This window comes from Mandrillus leucophaeus, unplaced genomic scaffold (assembly GCF_000951045.1).
Source record: "Mandrillus leucophaeus isolate KB7577 unplaced genomic scaffold, Mleu.le_1.0 Scaffold83, whole genome shotgun sequence".
NCBI classification, from domain to species: domain Eukaryota; kingdom Metazoa; phylum Chordata; class Mammalia; order Primates; family Cercopithecidae; genus Mandrillus; species Mandrillus leucophaeus.
Genome location: NW_012109030.1, coordinates 2,496,106 through 2,501,665, shown reverse-complemented (window position 1 = coordinate 2,501,665; position 5,560 = coordinate 2,496,106). Strand labels below are relative to the sequence as shown.

The window sequence follows — 5,560 nt, the reverse complement described above, 5'->3', positions numbered from 1 at the left end:
CCTCCCATCTGGCCCCGCCCTACCCTGCCCCGCCCCACCAGCTCCAACCCTGCCCACCGAGGACAGCCCGGCGCAGGGCGAGTCATGTATATCCAGGCCTGCGCGGTGCCTCTGCCTGGGGCTGGGCTCTCAAGGCTGGAAACCTGCAGACTTGACATCCTGAGTGGCGGCATTTTTGGAACACAGGCCATGCGATTTTACTTCCGGACGACTTAGGGAGCGCTCCCAACCCGTGCAGGGGATTTTCCCACTCAGGAGTAGGCACTCAGGGCTGAGGCTTTCCAGAAGCTCTTCCCGCCCCTCCACATACATGTTAACAATCCATTTCGCATCTATCCATCTAATACATTATAAAATCAAATTCAAAGTCAAAACAGTATTTCAAACCCTCCCACCGCCCTGTCCTCACCAGGCTTGCAGCACTAAAACTCTTGACAGAGAAATTCTTGAGCTACCCGTGCTTTTCCTGGACACTACGGACGGCTCAGACCAGAACAGACATCTTGAGGGACATGGGGACGTGTCCACGATGCCGGGGGATTGGACAGTTTCAGGTAGGCCACCCTGGCTTTCCCAAAGTCAAGGTTATGACCTAGATTTCCAAGCGAACGCGCACGGCCTTCTGCGCTGAAATCGTCCTCTGTCTTTCTCAGAAGAGGGAAGGGAGGCACTCTGTAGTATTGCCAAATAGAAGGCCGGTGAAGTTCAGCCTTGCTTATTTGCTATTGCATTCTGTACAGAGCAGCCCTGTCCTTTGCTTTGCTGAGATGATCTTGTTCAAAGGTGCTGCCAGGCCACCGGAAGTCTCTGCGGTGGTTTTGCTAAGACAGTCGCCAGAACCCGCTCAGTGAGGAATATGAGACTTTAAAGAGCCTGAATTTTTTGGTGTGGGTCCTTTATTTGCAGAAGATACTAGGAGCATTCTATGGCTTTTTTCCCCAAGGGAGACTAAGTTTTTAAAACGCAATGAGCTAGAAGTATCAAAAGATGCAAATTGCAGAGCGATTTCAAAGTCCATCAGCTGTTTGGCGTTGACACAACTAAAATTCTGTAAGAAGGGCAAATGGGGCCAAAACACAAAAAGAAATACAATATTGCCTTTAACAATTGCAACTCTTTGTGAGGCAAAATGTCATATGTCACCTCTGTGAAACTTTAGGATAAAAGCAAATACAGATGAGTGAGGTTCACTGCAGCTCATCTCTAGGAACATGGGTTGTTGGAGAACCCGTAGCTGGGTCGGGTAACCAACAGGAAACTGGCCAGGAGCAAGCTTATCAATCAGATCAGCCACTGTAACCTGCCAGAAGGGTTCTCTAAAAGAGTTTTTAAAACTTAAGGCAAAGGAAACTCAGCAAACATATTTATTTGAATTTTCAAGAAGTTTTGACTAAGAACTGCTCTAAAAAAGAATAAGAAAACAAATAATCCTGGAGAAATAAAATGAGGGCATCAAAAACCAGTGAAACACTAGAAGACAATGATAAACAGGGAACATCTGTTCCCCAGAACAGAAAGAAGTTGGTCCAGACGTCGGTACAGCACTGGATTGAAGTATTATTTAATACAAATGTTTTACAGCATTAATCTTTGGAAGGAGGGAAAAGTTTACAGATGACCCTGGGCCTTCCTAAATCCTACCGTCCTGTATAGAAACACTATGTTTCTAAACATTTTTACTTCTTTCCCTGGCTTAATTCCAGAGTTTGGAGAACTGGAACCAAGTGGCATCTTCCAGCGTCTTATATCTGAAGTTTATTTGGTGGATGGGATCACTGTAGAATGACTTCCAGTGTATTATTTTTTCAAGTTTCAGTTATTTATTAATCAGTGTAATCTCCAATAGGTTACATCAACATGATTTCATTCATTTAGAGGAGAAATATTTCCTAGTGAAGTGGAAAATTGTGCGGATGAATTCTGGAAGACCTTCGGTCTAAAGCAGCTTTGTAGTGAAACATTTCATTTAGAAGTCTGGACCTTCGTTCTTCAGTTTGCTGTGATCCACATTCATTGAGTAGAACTTGTATTGATCATCGGGACCCAGTTTGTTCCAGGGATCTGGGTGATTCTTTCTGTCCCAACTAACATCCAGATTGAACAATGCCAGACGCAAGAGATACAGTCCTGCTCCAGTACCTCCAGCTCCAATAAATACTAAGAGGGGGATCAAGCTTGGATGCTTCTTAGCCTGACCGATGATCTGGTGGAGCATGTTAGCGGCAGAGACCTCTAATTGGAAAGGAGAGAACCAGCCTAGCCACCAGGCCCTGGGCTAAGTAGTATCTCACCAGTGTATTTTAAAAGGCCTTTGGGAATTTTGTATTCTGCTTGGCCCATTCCTACTACAGATGTAAGACTATAGTCATATAATTGGTCTTGTTTTATTTAAACTATTTTGACTTCTTTTTTAATTTTGGTAAAATACATACAACATAAAATGTACTATTCTAACCACGTTTTTTGTTTGTTTGTTTTGTTTTTGTTTGAGACAGAGTTTCACTCTTGTTGCCCAGGCTGGAGTGCCATGGCACGATCATGGCTCACTGCAACCTCTGCTTCCCAGGTTCAAGAGATTCTCCTGCCTCAGCCCCCCGAGTAGCTGGGATTACAGGTGCCCACCACCACACTGGCTAATTTTTTAGTAGAGACGGGGTTTCGCTGTATTGGCCAGCCTGGTCTTGAACTCCTGACCTCAAGTGATCCACCCTCCTCGGCCTCCCAAAGTGCTGGGATTATAGGCGCAAGCCACTGTGCCCAGCCTAGAGTGTTTTATTATGCAGTAATAACTAATCAACATACAGAAAAACAAAGACCAAAAGAAATCCTTAGGCCGGGCACAGTGGCTCACGCCTGTAATCCCAGCACTTTGGGAGGCTGAGGCAGGTGGATCACAAGGTCAGGAGATCGAGACCATCCTGGCTAACATGGTGAAAACCTGTCTCTACCAAAGATACAAAAAATTAGCCGGGAGTGGTGGTGGCCACCTGTAGTCCCAGCTGCTCGGGAGGCTGAGGCAGGAGAATGGCGTGAACCCAGGAGGCGGAGCTTACAGTGAGCGGAGATCGCGCCACTGCGCTCCAGCCTGGGTGACAGAGAAAGACTGTCTCAAAAAAAAAAAAAAAAAAAAAGGAAAGAAATCCTTAAAGACCCTCATTTTATTACTATCACGATCACTATCTGTATACCTGGGTATGTCTGAAAAAGACTCAGGCCAAACCATTAGTTTGTACTTTCTATTTCGGGTTCACAAAAGCAAAGCCCCTTGCTTTTGGGATACATACTGGCTATTCTTGCTAGCTAGTTTGCTTTAGAGTCGTGTTTGGCTGGATTTTATTTTATTTTTTAAGTGACTGCATTTCTTTTTAATTTTTGAGGAATCCTATAACTACCCTGCACCTTTTGCAACTGTGCATTGGAGAAGCTTTTCTCGTGGTCACTATGAGGGTAATTTTCACTTCCTGTTGCTTGGTATTCTGCTAAAAGGTTTTCATACTTGTTCAAACCAGCAGGTTGGTGCCACAGTGAGTATTGCAGATCAGCTGCCTTTCAGAATTTCACAGTTGGTGAGTCTGTGTCTTGTCCCCATAGGACAAGTTGGGGCTTGCGGGTGATGCCAAGGAAAATTCTAGAGGAACCGGAATGATGCCACAGCAGATTGGAAGTATGTGTTCATTTAGGAGCTGCAAGGTGCCTCCATTCTATAAATAGGGTCACCTTGAAACTGCACTGCTCGCCAAATTCCTTAAATGTGTTCAGGCTTTCCCCACAAGTACATCACCGGATAGTTTATTGCCAAAGTTCATTAGTTCTTTGATTGATAAGGATAATATATTCCGGAAGTACACTCTCACTGGACATTTTTACTCGAAGTAGAAATACTAAAGGAGGCAAAAGGATCTGTTCTAGTCTGTCCACGATTACAGCTTCTGTCCCTTTCTGGAAGAAAGGATGCAGGAGAAAGTAACTGGTGAAGAAAGTGAGGGCAGTAGGTAAAGAAGAGGAAGGAGATAGAGGAAAATCAGGAAAGGTAGGAGGAAACAAAGGCAGGGCAGAGGTGAGCACCAGCTGTATACATGCCAAGGGCTGCAGCAGCCTCCAGATGCTGTGTCTCCCTGCATCCAAGCTCTACCGCTCTTTTCAATAGTGCTGCTTGGAAAATTCTTCCACAGCAATCGGAGCATGTTCATCCCCTGACTTAGAAACGACGTGACTCCCAGTTGCCTACTACATCAAGTCAAATCCCCCTAGGTTGGTGTTCAAGGCCTTCCACACCATAACCTCACCGTACCTCTGGTCTTAGCTCTGACCTAAGCCTCTCCAGGCCCTCCATATGCCCCAGTCTCCCTTCCTTGTCTCTGGAGGCACCAGGCCCTTGAATGCCCTTTCCTTACTCCCTGCCATCACTAAGGACACAGCTCCCGCATTGTCTCCCCTGCCGAGGTTTTATATGTTTGCCATCATCCCGGCACTAGCCCAGCAGCTCCTGAAGAATCATACATCATGTGCTTCTCTCTGTATCTCCATCACCCAAACAGTGCCTGAAACAAAGAGGACCCTTCATAAGAGCTATAGAATGAAAGAATGAATCTATGACACCCCTTTTTTTCCCTGCTTGCCAGCCCAATATCTTTTTAAAGCTGTTTTTTAATTTAATTTGTATTATTTGAGATGGGGTCTCACTCTGTCACCCAGGCTGGAGTGCAGTGACTCAGTCTCAGCTCACTGCAATCTCTGGTCCCAGGTTCAAGCAGTTCTCCCACTTTACCCTCCTGAGTAAGTGGGACTACAGGCATGTGCCACCACACCTGGCTAATTTTTGTAATTTTTGGTAGAGGCAGGGCTTTACCATGTTGGCCAGGCTGGTCTCAAACTCCTGACCTCAAGTGATCTGCCCACCTCAGCCTCCCAAAGGGCTGGGATTACAGGCATGAGCTATGGCACCCAGCCTTAGCTGTTTTTTTTTTTAAAATTAAAAACATATTTTTTTGAGACAGGGTCTCTAGCCTGTTGCCCAGGCTAGAGTTTAGTGGCAGAATCCCAGCTTACTGCAGCCTCAAATTCCTGGGCTCAAGAGATCTTTCCACCTCAACCTAAAGTTGTTTTTAATGAGCACCTAATAATACAGCCCATAGAATTTATGGGCTGTGGTGTGATATTTCGATACACACATACAATGTGTAATGATCAAATCAGAGTAATTAGCCAAAAAAATCACCGCAAACATTTATCCTTTCTTTGCGTTGGAAACATTCAAAACTCTCTCTTCTAGGTATTTCAAAATACACAATAAATTGTTAACTATTATGCCCCTATGGTGCTATAGAACACTAGAATTTATTCCTCCTATCCAGCTGTAATTTTGTATCCATTAACCAACCTCTCTAGTCACCCTCCCCACTTTCCTTCCTAGCCACTAGTAACCACTGCTCTACTTTGACCTTCATGAGATCAATTTTTTTAGCTTCCACATGAGTAAGAACATGAAGAATTTATCCTCCTGTGCCTGCTTTATTTCACTTAACATAATGTCCTCCAGGACATTTTTTTTTTTTTTTTT

At 44.7% G+C, this 5,560-nt stretch overlaps 1 long non-coding RNA gene across 1 annotated transcript in view; it reads left to right on the top strand.

The window, feature by feature from the left end:
- The first annotated feature begins 64 nt into the window (after positions 1-64).
- Positions 65-5,560, top strand: part of LOC105530534 — a 43,943-nt gene continuing 38,447 nt past the window's right edge. Inside the window, exon 1 of the long non-coding RNA XR_001004663.1 lies at positions 65-2,353. This is a non-coding gene — a long non-coding RNA (uncharacterized LOC105530534). The remainder of the gene's footprint in view (positions 2,354-5,560) is intronic.